The sequence below is a fragment of the Stenella coeruleoalba genome (genome assembly GCF_951394435.1).
Source record: "Stenella coeruleoalba genome assembly, chromosome: 12".
NCBI classification, from domain to species: Eukaryota; Metazoa; Chordata; class Mammalia; order Artiodactyla; family Delphinidae; genus Stenella; species Stenella coeruleoalba.
This window is the reverse complement of record NC_137158.1, coordinates 22,969,949-22,989,355: the sequence shown is the minus strand read 5'-3', so window position 1 is coordinate 22,989,355 and position 19,407 is coordinate 22,969,949. Positions and strand designations below refer to the sequence as shown.

Genomic DNA, 19,407 nt, shown 5'->3' with positions numbered 1-19,407 from the left:
TAGTTGGAACAGAGTCTAACTCTGAGACAGAGGCAGTTAGTTGGGAGCAGACAATGGATCTTTGCTTTGTTTCTGGCAAAATGGCATGCTTTGGGCACTGATTATTTTGCTCAATTTATCTCCAGAAGGCTTATATTTAATTGATGTATTTTCTTGTTACTTGCAATAGATTAGATGTCAATTTCAGTTTTAAGCATTGATATGAAATTTTCGTCTTCTCCTGCTTCATAGGTATTTTTGTCACTGGTGGAGAGATGTCATTGTAGACCAGAAGCCACAAGCAACACTTAAAAAAAAAAAGTCATGTTAATAATGCCCATTTATTGAGCATATGTTGTGTTCTAGGCCTTAATGGTAAATGTTGATGGTGTTTGGAACACCTTTTTCTTCATTTAAGGGACCAGTGGACAAATTTTTTTCCCTAATTGCCATCTAAGCAATTGATTTGTCTTATTTTCATGCACATTGAATCAATATATCTATCATCCATCTTCCTTTTTTGTCCTGTGCTAGAAAGCCAAGAGTCTACCTGCAGCAAGTTTATCAGACAGATGGTGTGCCATTTGTGTATTAATCTAAATAGTGACTCCAAATCATGCCCTTATTTTTATTCATGATGTATTTCTAGTTTACGCAGTACTCAGTCTATTGAATCTGCCTTAAATACTTTTTGTATCAAGGTGGAATAACATAATAATAAGTAAGTTTGGGCTTTTACACCTGCCTCCAAAAGAAAATTGGATTTGAAAGACGTGAAATTGCACTTTATATTAGGTTACACTAAACCTTGTGATCTATAAAGCATTGAAAGTTCCATGACTTAAATCCTTGCTTTTAGCTAATTTTAAAATATTTCTTTCATTCCGGAGAACACCATAATTCGAAAAGGTACATCCACCCCAATGTTCACTGCAGCACTATTTACAATAGCCAGGACATGGAAGCAACCTAAATGTCCATCAACAAAGGAATGGATAAAGAAGATGTGGCACATATATACAATGGAATATTACTCAGCCATAAAAAGAAATGAAATTGAGTTATTTGTAGTGAGGAGGATGGACCTAGAGTCTGTCATACAGAGTGAAGTAAGTCAGAAAGAGAAAAACAGATACTGTATGCTAACACATATATATGGAGTCTAAAAAAACAAAAAGGTTCTGAAGAACCTAGGGGCAGGACAGGAATAAAGACACAGACGTAGAGAATGGACGTGAGGACACGGGGAGGGGGAAGGCTAAGCTGGAACGAAGTGACAGAGTAGCACTGACATATATACACTACCAAATGTAAAATAGATAGCTAGTGCGAAGCAGCTGCATAGCACAGGGAGATCAGCTCAGTGCTTTGTGACCACCTAAGGGGTGGGATGGGAGGATGGGAGGGAGATGCAAGAGAGAGGGGATATGGGGATATATGTGTATGTATGGCTGATTCACTTGGTGATACAGCAGAAACTAACACACCATTGTAAAGCAATTTTAATCAAATAAAGATGTTAAAAAAAAACCCTCAATATCATTTTACCTATTAATTCATCTTCCAGAAATCTACCCTAAGAAAACAATCATAGATGTGCACAAAAATCTATTACAAAGAAAATCAAGCAGCACTATTTATAAACGTGAAAAATTAGAAACCACCCCATTAGAGGGCTGCTACAATTAGGGATAATTTCTTCTCTGGGTAAGATCACATTTTCTGTATAGAAACAAATGAAAATTGCAGGACACCAGAAGAGTAGACCCCCTTAGAAGCTTTTACATCCCTATAAGATGGGATGTCCAGCAATATCCAGTAATGTAGAGTTCATCCCCATTGCCCTTGGCCTTGGCCCAAGGTGTGACTCTGTCTTACCTTTGCGGTCCTGAGCCCTAGATAGCCTCACCTAGTGATGGACGTGACCTTGGCAAGGTTGACTGAGGCTCAGTGGGTTCTCTGCAAGTCTTTAGCACCCACTGCAAGGGGCAGAAGGAAGATGATCTGATCCCTTTACTGAGGCTATTGCTTTTCCCTAAACAGAGATTGAGGGAGTCTCTTATCTCATCTGGGACATCCAAGGGAAGATTTCTCCCTCTTTTATTACAAAAATTAAAAGTAAGCAATCAAGTGAACAAGCAGAGTTTTTTCAACAAAGAGGAACTTTTAAGCATGGGATTTGCAGACATTCTCTTACTTCATGGTGTATATGTAAGCTCTCTCCAGGAAGAGTACATGGTCTATGGCAAGTCTTATGTAAGAATATTAGAAATCATCTCAGTTTATTCATCCCACATGCCTCTTATAGAGAAGTAGAATTAGATACATGGCAGCAAAGGGGATTTTCAAAGAAGTCTCCTATAATAAAACAATAATCAACAAGTGATTAATTAAATAGATTATGGTATGGCTATGCCATAGAATATCATGCAGCCATTAATACCATGTAGTGGCACTATTTACAATAGCCAAGACATAGAAGCAAGCTAAGTGTCCCCCAACAGATGAGTAGATACGGAAGATGTGATATATATATATACACACACACATACAGCAGCAACATGGATGGATCTGCAGAATATACTTAGTGAAGTAAGTCAGACAGAGAAAGACAAATACTATATGATATCAGTTATATGTGGAATCTAAAAAATAATGCAAGTGAATCTATATACAAAACAAAAACAGACTCACAGACATGGAAGACAAATCTGTGGTTACCAAAGGGGAAAGGGAGGAGGGATGAGATAAATTAGGAGTACAGGATTAGCAAATATACACCACTATAAATAAAATAGATAACCAACAAGGGTTTACTGCATAACACAGGGAACAATATTCAATTTCTTATAACAACCTATAATGGAAAATAATCTGAAAAAATATATGTATAACTGAATCACTTTGCCGTACACCTGAAACTAACACATCATAAATAAACTGTACTTCAATAAAAAAAATACTGTGCAGTAGAAGAAAATGTCATATGAGAAAGTTCTCACGCATGACAAACAGGGTACAAGCCGATATGTGCAATGCAGTTCTAATCTTGTCCACAAGAAATTGAGGGGAAAAAAAAACACTGGACATATTTATACCACAATGTTAACATTTGGTGGTGTTATGAGTGGTGGTTTTATTTTTTTCTTCGTGTTTTTCTGTACTTTAAAAAATTCCCATCCATCTCATACTACTTTTGTATTCAGAGAACAAATGGTTATGAAAAATGTTTACTTATTTCCTCAGTAATTATTTTTGAAGTACCTATCATGTGCCAGATATTATGGTAAACTGACAACACAAGAGTCAACACAAGACAATTTTCTTACTCTCAGAGCTTATTTCTAGTGGGGTGAGGGCACAGAAAACAAACCAATAAACAAATGAAATATATAGTATATCACTTGGTGATACATGCTTTGGGGAGAAAAAGAAAGAAAACCAGGGAGGGGAGCTAGGCGTGCTGGGGACTGGAAGGGAGTGCAATTTTAAATAAGAGAAGGCTCTATGATGGTTAAGTGTATACATTTCTCCTGAGTGTATTTGAATTTCAAATCCTTGCTGGTGGCCACAGGTGGTTTCAAGAAGTAAATCATTATTAAGCACAGAGTAACTCAGGCATCATCGTATAATCACAGAAAAGGCAGACTCTGGTGCGCATGGGAAGCAGCTTAGATGGGGACCTAAGTGCCTAGAGAGCCAGTGGCACCAGCGGATGCCCTGAAATGAACCTGGACTGTCCAACTGTGACTGTATAAAATACCATTCCGATTAAGATCTCTGCACAAGGATTTGTGACAAGAGGGGAAAATTGCACCGCAGCCTGTATCTCTTGGTAAAGATAGATAGACAGATAGATGATAGAATAGTCATGCATTCACAATACCTGCTTTCCCTGGGAAAGTGGGATGATCCTCCTTCGTTTCTTTTCCCAGTCTGGCCCTGCCCCAGGCAGGCGTCCAGAAGTATGCCACATGGACAACCAAGTCTGAGTGGAGGTTGCAGCAGTCTGGAAGGCAGTGTACTCTTCCCTGCCGAAGTGGAGTGCTGAGCCAGTCGGCGTCAAGAAGGTTGCTTGGAATCCGAACAGTTTCCCCAGCTCCTCTGGAGAGAAACATTCATAGAGCGCGATGTTCTTGCTTGCTTAGAAGTTGTCTTAGTCCTTTTGGGCTGCGGTAACAAAATACCACAGACTGGGTGGATTATAAACGGCAAACATTTACAAACATTTATTTCTCACTGTTCTGCAAGCTGGAAGACCGAGATCGGGGTGCCAGCATGGCAGGGTGACAACCCTCTCTCTGGTTGCAGACTGCCAACTTCTCACTGTGTCCTCACATGGTGGAAGGGCCTAGGGAGCTCTGTGGGGTCTCTTTTATAAGGGCACTAATCCTGTTCCTGAGGGCTCAACCCCTAATGACCTAATCATCTCCCAAAGGCCCGAACTCCTAAGACCATCACCCCGGGCATTAGAATTTCAACACATGAATTTTTTTTTTTTGTGGGGGGGTCACAAACATTCAAACCACGGCAGAAGTCTTCCTGAATTCCCAGAATAATGGGCATATTTACAGATAAACAAAACGCAAAGTTCATTTCAAGCCTCATTACAGATTATGTTGTGCTAGTCTATGGAATTGGATATTTAGAAATTGACCAGTGAAAAACAACTTGCTTGGCTTGAAGAATTTGAATAAATAATTTAGAATTGTCTGCTCCATCCATAACTGCTATAAATAATTTTAAAATTGTGTTAAAGTCTCGGTGTACTCACCATTTCTAGCCCAGATACGGCATGCCTGGGATAAAGTAGCCACTCAGTAAATGATGGCTGTGATCATGACAACATGATGGCAATGATTAGAGGGATACTGACAAACGAGTACCTGATAAAGCATAGCAATACTGCAGCAATGTTTTGATTTTCCCAGAGGCACTGGTGTTTAAAGGGAGGACTACAAAGTGAAGATATGCAGAACCTGGAATAAATGTCGAATGGTGTAATTGGGGGCCCTGGTGTTTTAAGATGGGTGGGGGACTGGCTCTGAGTCCTCCAAACTTGTCACATGGTCACTTACAAACTCTGATTCTATATAAACCCAGCACAGAGTTCATGATCTTGGTATCAACTAAAATAGTCATTGTCACCCCCAAGGGCAGAAACTTCTAGAAGGCATCTCTCTCCCTACTCAGCCATGTGGGTACAGAAGCTTCACTCCTCTCTAGGGCAAGGAGCACAGAAAGCTAGCTCTCCTCTACAATACTGGTGCTTTCTCACTGCCAGCTGCAGGTCAGGAAGGGGAGGATATAGGAATGGGATAATTAAATCCCAGGCCTTTTAAGGGACATCAGGACTGTTGAATCCAAGCCTTTGGACTGATATTCCAGTGGCTTTTACTGCACATTAAAAGTGAAAGAGAAATGGATTCAGCATCTGTCCACATTAATTATCTGTGGCCCTTTGGCTCCCTGAACAGTGTCAGGAGTTTTGAGATCCTCAAACTCTCTTCTGCTGGATATAAAAAGAAAAATATAAAAAAATACAGCAAGTGGGATAATAGCACTTGTCAGTTGCATTTACAGTTCGTTTAGCTTGGCTGAATTAATGAGTACCTATTAGGCAGACACGCAAGGATGCCATCACACGTTCTGGAAGTATACCGTACAATTAAACATCTCTGTGGTAGAATCATAAGTAGCAGAAGCAGAAAAAAAATCCTTCAAGTTACTCAGATTGGCACTTTTTTTCAGAGCAGCTACTTTTCCCCAGTCGAGAACATTCCTGGTGTTGGGCAAAGAGCAGCCACTTATGGGACTCCTTTTATGTGCGTATCGTTGCACGGAGCACACAGTGCCCTTTCTCTCTGAGACATGTGTGTCCTCTCCCTCCATCTGCTAAACTCCCCGAGCAGCTGGTTGGTGGCTTTCGGGGGCACCTCCTATTTACCATCCTCATGTGTAGTTCTTCAACCATGTACTACCCCTCCCTTGGATTATCAACTCAAGCAGGCAGACACCGTGCATTTCACAGCTTCGTATTCTCCAAGGTGTTCTGCTTAGTGTTTCACATTTGGTAAGGTGCTCAATAACAGTTGTGAATTTTAAATGCCAAGACAAGAAGAAAAGAAACTTCACTGCTTCTAAAAGCTTATAATAGCTACTAACAGTAAGCAATAGCTTTAATTTTCTTAAAAAGCATTTTCTATGTGCTTGGTCTAGCACTATGCTTGGCACTTTAAATACATTACTTCCTTTAATCCTGTCCCCATCTGAAGAAGACATGCCTGAGTCTTACGGAGGTTAACCCATATTAGCTTAATGTTACATAGTCAGACTCAGGATTTAATCACAGGTGTGGCTCATTTCTGTGGTCCTAACCTTTATATCATACGTTCCTGTGATCTTCACCTTTGTACCACACATTTCTATCATTTATAAGCGTTGTTGACATTTTAGCATAAATGCTTTAATGTCATCACTATGATATCCCATATGCCAGAATTAATTGTTAAAATGGCTGAATGCTCAAGAGAAAAATATCAAACACACATGCACTGAAGTAGGTTGGAAGAATGCAGCATTGGCCTTGAATTCCCTACTACTGTGGTCTGAAGAATGTTGGCATCATTACAGGTATTCAAGACAGATTTAGATGGAGTGAAATAGTGGTCTTGTTTCTTTTCCCTGGATACCATGGTGCTTAGGAGAGGGAGAAAATTTTATCATGTGAGATTACCAATCACAGAAGTGATCTATAGTTCTTCTGGGTAACTGGAGATGGTAAATATACTATTAAATAGAGAAAAATGTTGAGGCATTATTCTACCTCACCTTTACTATTACACGCATTTATTGAGTATCTATGAAGGTTCAGAAGTATGCCTAGGCACTTGGAACGTAAGGTAGAATAGAACGCAATGCCTACATTTAAGGTTCAGCTGGGTAAATGATTATAATGACATTTGTTAAAATCTTATAATAGAGGCTCACAGAAAGTGATGTAGGTTCCAGGTGTAGAAACAATTCTGCCTAATTGTTAAGAAAGGATTGGCATTATCAGTGAAGGTCTTCAGGATCTGCTGGTCCTGAGGCTGAAGTGGTAGCCCACAGAGCAACTGAGGGAAGGCTTGATTCTGGAATCTAGATGCTCCTGTTCGAGTAGATGGAGTGCAGGATCTGGGGAGGTCCCAGAAGAAGACAGAAGATGAATGTTTAGGACACAGGTCAACCTGCATCGGGAGGATGTCCTGGGATGTGAGCGAGCACAAGAAGGCAGTCTGGTGGTAGGTAAAGAGCAGTCGGGCAGTTGGCACCAAGGGGCTGTAGCATAGGCCATGGGGCTCAGACACGAGCACCAGGGTTCAGGGTCAAGGCTCTGGACCTAAGAGCCTGCGGAGTTAGGCCAGATCCTCATCCTCAGGGTCCAAGGTACTTTGTCAGGAGTTTTGGTAGTTAAAACTGGACCTTAAATTCATCATAAGGAACAAGTCACAGCAAAAATAGCCTTAAAGCTGACTTAAGCATGAGCCTCTATTCTTTGGTCAGGGTCTTCTTAAATGTCCCTTAAAACTGAGCAAGAATAGGGTTGGCTTGAGTCTGAGTTCATTGTGTGGTCAGAGGAGGAAACAGAGACTGTAGGAGGAATCAAGTCCCAGCTACGGGTAGCAGGAGGCCAATGAGCCTCCATCTGCCACTATAGGTAATTCATTAGGCTCTTCCTTGTCATCCTAGACACTAACTGCTGCTAAAGGGTTACTTGTCATTTTATTTTGAGTAATGACTTTGGTGGAATAGTGATATCAGGAGTAAGTCATTTGTCAGTGCTGTCTGTTACTATTGAAATGTTTGGGGTTTTCTAGCAGTAAGGCTTTTATTTTTTTAAATTTATTTATTATTTCACTAGCAACCCACTTTTTAATCTTTGTTTTTAAATTGAAATATAGTTGATTTACAATACTATAATAGTTTTAGGTGTACAGCATAGTGATTCAGCATTTTTACAGATTATACTCCATTAGAAGTTATTATAAGAAAATGGCTATAATTCCCTGTTCTACACAATATATTCTTTTTTTGGAATTTTTGAATTTTATTTTATTTCTTTGTTTATACAGCAGGTTCTTATTAGTTATCCATTTTATACATATTCGTGTATACATGTCAATCCCAATCTCCCAATTCATCACCCCACCACCCCACCACCCCCGCCGCTTCCCCCCTTGGTGTCCATACGTTTGTTCTAAATGTTTGTAAGAGTTTTCATATGTTTAGAAAATCTCTGGGATTTCTAATTATGGTAGCTTATTCTAGTACCTGAAAAAATTAGCAATGTGATATTTAATTAATTCATAATTTTAGATAATTTGACAAGGGATAGCCTGAAGTTTATTTTTGATTGATTTGCACTATCTACCATTTACTAGGCTAATTAAGTTGGACAAGATTGTAAGGAAAATGCTTAAATGACTTTTGAAAATAGTTTTCAAGTACGCTTAAATACTTTAAAAACTACCGTTTATGTATAGAGCCCATACAGAGCAGAGATCAGGTGAAAAAGCATAGAGAGTGGGACTGGAAGGGCAAGTGAAATACCTCCTGCACAGGTATTTTTGTGCCTTATTCTGCATTCTTCTGTGTTGTGTGAATCATTAACAATAGAAATATATTACATGTGTAAGTTTTTCATGTAAAATAAGTAGTGCCAGGTTCCCATCCATCTTTGGAGCTTGAGTCCCCAGCTCCTCAGCCTCAAACTTACAGTTTCCCACCCACCATGAGAATCCAGATAGTTCAGATTGAGTGGGGCGTGGGAGACACTTTCGTGGTCCACCTAGAATCAATTACCCTTCCGTCCTTCCTAATGAACGCTGGTTTTGTGAGGCATCCTGCAATCTCCCGTGTAGCCACGTGATGCCTTAGGGCAAGCTGCTTGTCCCCAAGGGGGTCTGATTGGTCTGAGGGTGATCCCAGTCTCCTTTCCAGTGACCCAATCTGGCCAATAGGCAAGGGAGGAAGCCTGGTGGAGGGGCTCTGAGAGTCTTCCTCACTCTTAGCGAGCCACAGGGTCAGACAGTACCTGTTCTCCTGACTGAGTCATGTCTGGGTATGGTGGCTGGAGCTGTGGCAGTCAGCTTGCCTCCAGCACAGGATGGCTGAGCTCAGAGGTGGAATGACTGGGTTCTTGACCAAATCAACCAGTCACGTGGCTCTCCCTATTTCTGGACTTGCTGTTATGTGAAAGAAAGCATTGTTTCCACAAAGGATGTCTGAATCTTGGCACTGTATTTGAGGAAAAACTATTCCCCTCTAACTGTCTTAGGTTCTCTGATGGGACCTTGCAAATCAGACTGACAAAAGACAGATTACCGGGAGATAAAAACAAATAGAAGTTTATCAACGCGTGCATCATACATACAGGTGGGAGAGCTCAATGATGAGCATCTCAAAGGGGCAGCTAGAACGGGGGCTTATATAGCATCTTAGCAAAGAACAATCTATTTGTAGATAAATGACAAGACAACAGAAAAGGGCTTTGAGCTTCTGGGGCTGGCAAATTGTGGGAAGGCGGATATATGGGGCAACTCGTGGAAGATAAGGGCTAGTTGGAAAGGTTTGGGCAGATTCTTTCTCAATGTCATTCTGTCTCCAGTGATAAGGTTTTTATCCCCTTCCTAGTGTGGGAAGTTTCAGGGGACACTTTCGCAAGGGGAATTTATGTTCTGATTTCAGGCAGATGGAACAAAGAGGGCAGGGACTGACAGCCCATCGTGTATCTGCTTTTTCTCAGTTGCCTTCAGCTCAAAATAACCCTTGTGCCAGAGTGGCGTACTGTAGAGTGGCATACTCTGAGCTCTTTCAGAGCACAAGGGAGAATCTTACTTGAGAACCCCACTGGCTCTCCCTGGGGTCATGCTAGAGACTTTCAGGTCAGGCTTCTCCCAGCCTCTCCAGAAGTTACCTCACTCCTCATTGCCACTCTTCAGACCCAGCCATCAGGCCCCAAGTTGTAGGGCTACTTGTGTGTGGACGATGTGTTTTTCAGGTTAGTATGAATTGATCTGAGAAGTGTGATGGTTTGAGGTGCCACATTTGCCAAGATTCACTTTAGAATTGAAGTTACGTTTTCATGAGTACAACCAGATTTATGTCTTTTTAAAACTGTATTATTTGTAAGGTAATGGTTATTTCTTTTTGATAATAAAGTGATTCTATATATTCTTTATAGAAAATATGGAATATGGAGAAAAATGAAAATAAAATAAATATTTCATATCCGTAAGTAACTACTGTTAACATTTGTGTGTATGTATATACTTTTAGCTTTTTTTCCCATCTAGCTGTGGGTTTTGTTTGTCTTACTAAAATTAAATGAAAGCCTACCCCCTGTGTTGTAAGTTGTGTTTCTCACTTACGCTCTTATAACACAATCACCTCCTATCTGGTTGCATGGTATCCCAACGTATGGACGTGACATAGCACATTTACCCACTTCTATGTGGTTCAACATTTGGATTGGCTCTAATTCCTGAAGTCTTTCTGATAACAAAGAAAAGAGAAAGCCAAGGGAATAATAGGGAATGTCATATTCAAATGTTAAATTTCAATACCCTTAAATTTGAATAGTAAATTAGAATTGCTCCGCAGAGTAAAGTATCCAAGGAACCAATCACTTCCATTTCTCTGCAGACCGTGGTTGTCTATCAGTATATGGCATCAGCCTCCTTTAAGGGCCCCTTCAGGGGCAGGTCCCAGGTCCCAGAACTCTAATTTTACATGTCAAAGTTAATATCACTGTCAATGTCGTTGTGTGGAGCTGGGCTTTCAAGTAATCACCTCTTACTTTTAGTTTGCTCAATAGAATTGAAAACCCAACCTTTTCTAGAGGTTCACCACTAAGACTGGATTACCATTCCCCAAAGTGGGAGACTCAGTGATATGTCAAGGCATGTTTCTGTCATGGTGGTTCATTAGCAAAATCTCTCTCTTGCCCCTCACAGCGATGACAAGAATAACCCATGATAGTTCTATAGTACTTTACAGTTTACAAAGGCATTTCACCTTACCATTGGATCTTATTACAACCACAGTCCTTTCAGATAAGTAGGTAGGTGTATACGAATGTATGGGAAATCTCCTGCCCCTTCCATCTCCCGTCTCCATCACCTCCAAATTCCATACTGACCGGGCCATGCTTACTGGTGATCAGGGTAAACATGTTTTAAAAGATACTTGCATTAGAGGAATGCTACCTCTGGACTTTGTCATCTAACCTCGTGGGACAAGCTTGCCCAGTTCTGGATTTGAGAAGTAGGCTGGCCATTTCTCTAGTTTAATTTTCTTTTTCACGTGTAAACCCTGCATGTTCTGGTCCCCAGGGAATAAATGACAGTAAGAACTGATCTTCGAGCAGGGGAGAAGACCCATTAAATTTAACTGACCTTAAGCAACACGGCTGCAGTCCAGATTACTACGGGATACAGGCACTAACCCAGCTAACAATGAGGTGGTCTCCGCTCCTGTTGCTACTGTTGTGTGTGTGTGTGTGTGTGTGTGTGTGTGTGTGTGTGTCCCTGCAAATCCTCATTAGTGAGTCTCACCAATAAAGTGTAATGAATTAGAGAAGGAAACTGAGACTCAAAACCAGCTGTGACCTGCCCAAGATCACACGACTGGTAGTAATGGAACTTGACCTGCCTCTCAGGGTTTCTGAGTTTCAGTCACCACACCAGATGGCCAGCACTTTTCTGAGAGAAGGGCCACTTCTAGCCACTCTTCCTCTTGCCAATAATAAGCGATGGCAGGATCTCGCTCTGCCATGTGCAGCCTTTCTGTTATCACTTGCTCACCACGTGGGCTTCCCTGTGATCCCTCCTTCTCTCCTGTGACTGGAACGAAGAATAAAGCTACTATAGCTCCTTTCCCAAAGCAGGACATCTCGGTAACTATTGTTCAGCCTCTGTGTTCAGAGGTGACCTGGGCGACAGGGAGTTTTCAGCAGCCTCGGGGAAGTATCAGAATGAACGTGCTTCAAAACCCTGGTTCCCCAGCATCTCTCCTGTATTCTCTCTTTTATCTTTTATTTCCTTGCATGACTGATTCTGCTTCATTTATCACTGAGACAGAAGTATGTTTTTTTGTACCTGCTGAATCTGTTCTAAGTACCGTGAAAATAGATGGCACAGCAGCAGTATACAGACTCAACTCTCAACCTTCGGCTCTTCACCTTGAGAACCTGGCTTATCTATTTTACTTACTTCAGGTGACTTTGTAACAGACTGTAGGAAAAATTCTTGATGTCAATCAAGAGAAGCAGCCAGTTTTCACTGAATGACAATGCAATGCAGTCCTTCTTACTTCCTTTGAATCTCAGCACAAATAGCATTCTTTTTCTTTTGCTAGAAATAATGGCCTTGTATTTACAAGAAAAACAAAATGTACGAGTTGCAATACAGGTTTTAAAAGATGAAGCTGAAACATGCTTTCTTCTCTTGATAATATTATTTTTTACTACCTTTCTCTCTATTTTTTAAAAACCCACATGATATAGCCATCTGACTCATGAAAAGAATAATTGAAGTGGAAAACTGCCATTTTTCTCAAGAAATATCTCTTTCTTCCCACAGTGATAAAGAAGAGTGACTTTTATTACTATGGTTTCCAAAACCCACACGCACAGCTCTCTGAACGTCTGCAGAGCGTCCTCATTGCCATTGGGTTGGGTGAACTCAGATTATATATTACTATCAAAGGCGAGTGATTGCCAGAATCAGTATTTGTGACCCCATAGCTAATCCCTCCAGCATTCTGAGGTTTCCATCTTGATTTCCCATTTCCCAAATCCCTGAATTGCTGGATGCAAAGTCTCCACAGTGGTGTTTTCAGTGTTTGTGGGGCGGAGCATTGGTAGGTCAAGAGCTAAAGGAAAAGCAGCAATCATTGGCCTTGGGACACAGATAAGAATGTGATACACAGGCACTCACGTGGAAAGGTCTTCACGCTTGTTTCAAATTTGTTAGCATTCTGGTTACTGAGCGAGGAGGCCCAAGTACAGGAGGAGAATTATGTGCAGTAATGAGGGGATGACTCATCTGATGCCTAGATAGTCACTTTGTGTTGTCACACCACTTTATCATCGTGCCATCGTGCAATCATCTTTGAAACTCTGTGATGTCACCTTCCTTCCCTGTAAGTCCAAGCCAGATATAGCTTATCAGGCTACTGGTCATGGCTGTGCTTTCAAGAGCCTCATGAGGTATATTGCATTATCTTAGTAATACCAGGTGAAGAGACACATTAAATGATGTCCTCAACTGTCCCCACCCCCAATCCTGGGAAGTTTTCTCAATATTCTTAGTAGAGGCGTTAACAAGCTGAAGGTACGGGATTATTTTTTAACATCTCCAAGAGCTGATACCATCAAGGTACCAATATTGAGGTCCTTTCCAACCTCAAGAGAAAGGGCCGTGAACAACTATAACAGTGGAGGTGGCATTGTTGGTGGGAGAGGTAGGTCTTCCATGGCTGATACTACACACGTTTACCACCATCAGCCCCTCGTGACGCCTCTGATTGTCAGCAGAGGCAAGGCACTGGAAAGGAGGGAGCCCTGGTAGCCACCTGCAAAGGAGGCATGGGATTAATGCCAATCATTTTCACCTTTGCTCCCTAGGTCCAGAAGAGGCACAGCTCAGCTCTGGAAGGATTTGGAACCAGTCGTTTGAGAGCCAGCTTTACATTCGAATTCTCGGTGGGTATTCTCATTTTCAGGGGCAAGTGGTTATTCCTATTTAAGGATGGCTGAAAAAAAAAACAAACAGCTGAATTATCCCCAGCTAACTGAGGTGGTGTCATGGATGGAACTGTGTCCTCCAAAGAAGACACATTGGAATCCTAACCCCCAGGACATCAGAACGTGACCTTACTTGGAATTAGGGTATTTACAGAGTTAATCAAGTTAAAATGAGATCAATAGTGTGGATCCTAATCCAGTATGACAGGTTTCCTTATAAAAAGGGGAAATTTGAATACAGAGACATGCACACAGGGAGAATGCCAAGTGAAGGTGAAGGCGGAAATTGGAGGGCTGCACCTACAAGCCAAAGAATGCCAAAGATTGCCAGAAGCTTGGGGAGAGGCATGGAACAGGTTCTCCCCGACAGCTCTCGGGAGGAACCAACCCTGCTGACACCTTGCTCTTGGACTTCGAGATGTCAGGACTGTGAGACAATACAGCTCTGTTGTTTAAGCCACCCAGTGTGTGGTACTTTGTTACCGTAGCCCTGGGAAACGAATACAGAGAGTAAACTAATCCTGGAAAAATAACTCAATTCTGAACAAGACCACCTACTGGAGAGATTTCTACGTAGTTTCTGGCATCATGCAATTGATGGGTGGTATTGCGAAGATAGTCCTTTAAGCCATTTTGCAGGGTCATAGTCAGAGTAATTGCACCATGTTCCAGTAGGATACCAAAGGCAAGCTTGTGAGGCATCCTGAGTGGGAGGCATGAGAGAGCGGTCCCTCTGCTGAACTGGCAGCCCCATCCTCTCCTGGTGCCTGCCCCTTTGTCCTATACTCATCTCTATAGCTTTTCCCTCCTTCAGAAGGTTACATCTGCTTTGCAGATGACAGTGTTTACCTAGCTGACTTCCTGGGAGAGAAGAAGAGAAATTATTGTAATTTTTCAGCCTTAAGATAAATCTTGATATTACTGTCATAAACCTAGTAAACAAGTTTCCAGTGATAGTGTTATGAGAAATTTTAACCACTGGATGGGAGCTACAATTGTCACACCACCCCCACTACCATTTTTCCTTCTGTTTTGAGTGTTTTAACCTCTGTTGGAGGCAAACTGAGAGGCTGAATTATCCGAATGGACAGTCAGTCCAATGGTATCCGCCTTCAGTGGAATGGTCCTTTGGATAATCTGTTTTCATCACAACAAGAGCAAAGGCAGTCAGTTAACACACAGGAAATATTAAAGGCAATCTTTTTTCATTAAGGTGAGGCACTAGATAACCCAGGTGCTCTTTTTTTTTCCACTTAAACACTAAAGCGAAAGCAGTCTACAAAGTCTTATTGAGGAAGAAATAAGAAAGAAATTGATTTGAAAACAAACAGATGCTGCTCATATGATATCTAGGAGACTGGGAATCTGGTCCACTTTAGTCTCTCATCTTTTTCACCTTCTACTGAAGTACCACCCACTTTTTTTCCCATTCCTTTCAGCCTGTTTCCCAATATACCATCTGTCCACCTCATCTGAGAATCCTCACAGATAAAAAAGAAAATAGGGTAACTTAGGAGGCCAAATTAGGCTGAAGAGTCCTCCTCGAGATCAAATACCCCTTGTCCTGTAGCTTTGCCTCTGTGCGCCACCATTTGAAACATCTCCCCTGTCACCCCGCTTCCCCCAGATGGGTTTATAGACGTAATGAATGCCCACACAGTCAGAGACAGCCAGCCTAGAATATGAACTCCACAATTCCGAGGACATAAGCTGCAGGTTAGAAACTCAGCGTGACTGGAGTTTCTCACTGCAGTATGGAGAAAAAGAAGTCTATCTGTGCACAGAGAGGTCACAGAATTGTCAGGGATTGTAAGAATGTCTTGGGCATTCACACTTCCCTCCTACTCGTTTTGGGGGTAGGGGAGAACAGTGAAGCTTACCATAGGAGCGGTAGACCTTCGCAAAAATGCAGTTGTCAGGCTGTGTTAGAAATCTCCAGTCATTTTAATTCCTACACTTTGGTGATCTTTGTACCTGCTTCATCCGCCTGTTTTTCTGTCTCCATATTTTCATTGTTATCCACTCCACCCTTGTCTAAACAGATGTTTTTATGATTTAATTTCATCTGATGATGGCAAAATGAATCCATCCTAACTTGGAAACCTCTATTTAAGTTCTTCCTCGACGGAATGATTTGTTCTCTTAGCCTAACCACTAAGGATTTCATTCGTTTACCGTTTATAACCCCTCTCCGCCACTCCTTTCAGAGAAGCACTTGACATGCTTCTTCCCTCCCACAAAACTCATCATCTGTCTGCGGATCTAGCCATAAATAAATAAAGGAAAGCATCTTTTCTTAAATATCTAACATCTGGAATCACTCCTCTGAGCCCCACGTTTACACTGCCAGTCATGACATGGCATTGAATATTCATCTTTGTTTTTCACCAGCTATCGATACAGGCTGTTGATGCACTGTTCGGGTACAGCCTCTGGTTTCTTACATCCAGCAGTGAATGGGACACTCACGTCTTCCTTGAATTCCTCTGTACCTACTTTGACAAATTCCATTCTCTTCCGTCTCATCTCTAATTCATGCAGATCAAGTTTTCTTGTCACAAACATCCTTTCAAAAATGTTACCTAGTTGCCTAATTTTTGTTATACTTTGGATATTTGATCAATGCTTTTAAAAAAATCTCCTTTCTTAGGGTCTATTATAAATGCATCAAATAATATCAAGATTGGGAAATAGAACTTCTCCATCTCCATGATTTACTTGTGAAATGTCCTGGCATAGAGGAATCCAGTATGACCCTGAAGCAGTGTATTGCGGTAAAGAGCACAGAAGGATACATTTAGCAAACAAGAATGACAATTATAAAAACAAAGAGAGAAGCAAGAGAGGCACTCCCCGAGGCTGGGAATTAATTGAAGGTGAGAAGTTACCAGGACAGGCAGGTCGGCCTTTCCCAGCCCCCAACTTCCATCAGAGTCAAATCTCTCCTTCCTGACAGTAAATCAAGGCAGAGAGAGGCAGGAAGAGGGGGTTCTTTTTCTTAGAATGTCTTGTTTGGGGTTGAAAAATAAAGAAAATTGTTCATACGTTTTGTGCTGTTCATTCATAAGGGAGATGCCTGGGTAACATTTAGATATCTTTGGAAATCTACACACGCTCTTCCTCCCTGCTGTGCTCAATTTCAGAACGCAGTGCCGTCATTAAGGAAAAATAGCAACCTTTGTTCTCTCCTCCAGGCACAACACGTTGCACTGGTTTTTTGTTTCCAGGAAAAAAAAAAATCTCCATTTTTTTTTTTTTAGACTAAGGAAGCCTGACCAAGCCGTCTGTGTCTCTGGTTTTTTGTGCCTCCGCACTGGCACACCATTACTGTGGTTCACTGGGCAAGATTTCCTTCGTGTATTTCATGAAGACAACAGGCCACTTACTGTAATGGATGATTTTCATTCTCAGTGTAATAAAGGAGATTCCTGAGACAGACGTTTCCATCGGAGATGGCAAACGTCAGAAGTTTCAAAGGCTTAGTTCGCATGTATATCCAAGCTTTCAAAGCTTGGCAACACCTCTGGGATTTGAAAACTGGATTGGAAATCTGGGTTTTATATTTTATACTTCTTGACTTAGCCTGCATTTTAAACAATCCGTTTTTCAATCTTTAAACCTAGCAGAGAGACCAGAGTAATGGGGAAAATATATATGTCAATAGGAGAGAAAAAAGCAAGCTTTGTGAGCTTATTGAGATGTGATAAGCATTTTGGTTGCAGAATGTAAAATGTTTCTTTCTTTCTTTTGCTTCTTGTTCAAGGTAATAGTCATTTAGACTCCTGGAGTTCATCTTTGAACATCATAGATGTATGGGGGATGGCACACAGGGTTCATCTGACTGCAGGCTAAATGCCGGGCTGAAAGGTATGTGAAAGCCTGTATGCTGATAGGATGGGGGTGTCCCCGGAGAAAGAGAACCAAGCAATGGCTTTCTCGACATAAAAAAAAGCCATTTTTGGTCCAAGCCATTTTGTGATCGAAGCTTGGCCACGAGACTTGCCCTTGAAACGGTCTCAGTGATCAGTGATCTTCAGGGAAGCAAGGGAATGCAGGAACAAAGAAAAAACAGTCAAGGAGTCAAGAAGCAATAGTTCAGCGATGAAACAGAGTCCTAGTTCCTCCTCAACGGATATACATAATAACATATTTTTGAGTTGTGCAGGAACTAAGGCCCTCAGCCAAGTGGAGGGTGGAATTATGAAGTTGACCTTCACGACTTCAATCATCTAAGCCTTGGACTCTGTTGACCTTTGCCCCAGTTCCGTGCTGAATTCTCCTCTGCTTAAACCCCTTCATGAATATGCATGTACCCTGAGCTTAAAACTTCCCAATTTTGCTGTTAGGGGAGACACTGCTTTGGGAAAGATCCCTGGGGTTCTCCTTTCTTGCTGCAGATAATAAATCCTTCCTTCTCCCGCTCTTTGGCTTTGTTGTGTCTTTTGGCTTGACACCCACCAAAAGGGGAACCTAGTTTTCAGGTAATAAGCCCACCCAGGCTCAACAAAACAGAAGACCACATTCTTCTACCACGAAATCTGTAGGCTCCCCTCTGCACACACTGTCTTTTCCTCTTCCTTTCCTTTTACTGTGGAAATATGATCTCTCCTCCAATGTTTGGTCCTGTCAACTTCTCAAGAAGCATCTACCATTACATACTAAAAATATGCTCCTATTTCCCCCTCCAGCTACCACCCAATCCTCCCATAACTTTTAGAGGCAAACTTCCTGAGTTATCTACACTTCCTGTCTCTATTTCCACACCTCCCATAATATATTGTTTCTTTTACCAATATAATGTTTCTTTGTCATTCTCTATGATTTATATTTGTCTTGAATTCTATCGTCGCATACTAAAGTTGTTACCTTTCATATTTGCTGGGTGTCTCTTTTCACATCCTTTGTTTTTCAACTTTTCTATGTTCTTTTTATAAAAGTATGTCTTTTATAGACAGTGTGTTACTGGATTTTACTTTTAAATCCATTCTGAGATTCTCTGTGTTTTCAGAATGAGTTTAACTCATTTATGTTTACTTTAATTATTATATTACTGTTTATTTCTATGACCTTACTTCATATTTTACATTTACTGTATTTTTTTCTCCTGCTCTGGAAACTTCCATTGGATAGATCAAATTTCGTTCTTCTACTTTGAAAGTTATACATTCTATTTTTGTCATTCTCACGTTTCTGCCTAACTACTTAAGACTTACACTTATGAATATTAAAAAATTGAGTTTCTCAAATGTGTCCATTAATCTATCCATATCATCTCTTTCCCCAAGTGCAACAAGCACGTAAGCACTTTGTCATCTTCTTTGGTGTCTCTATCAATCCCTCTTCCAAGATGTTATCATCTAGAACCTAAGCTCTGGATTGTTATGGATGTCCTGTTACTTTTTTTGTGAATTTGTTTGTTTTAGTTTTTAATGTTTTGATCTTTACTTTCTTAGACAATAGATTTTTAAAGTTACTTGATTCCTTTAAGCTCCCATATCTCTTGTAGCATCTTTCTAGATTTCTTTCTCATCTTATTGAGATACTGCTTCACAGAGTGTTTTTAAAAAGGGTCTTTATATGGCAACCTTTGAAGCTTTATATGCTTGATATTTACCCTTGCATTTTATTTATTTACTTTT

General features: G+C 41.0%; 1 long non-coding RNA gene across 4 annotated transcripts in view; it reads left to right on the top strand.

Annotated features, from left to right (window-relative positions):
* The window catches only part of LOC307195132, a 168,694-nt gene that overhangs the window by 97,058 nt on the left and 52,229 nt on the right, over positions 1 to 19,407 (top strand). For all 4 annotated transcript variants that reach the window (XR_013830722.1, XR_013830723.1, XR_013830724.1 and 1 more), the window contains 2 exons: positions 13,649 to 13,726; positions 17,532 to 17,635. This is a non-coding gene — a long non-coding RNA (uncharacterized lncRNA). The remainder of the gene's footprint in view (positions 1 to 13,648; positions 13,727 to 17,531; positions 17,636 to 19,407) is intronic.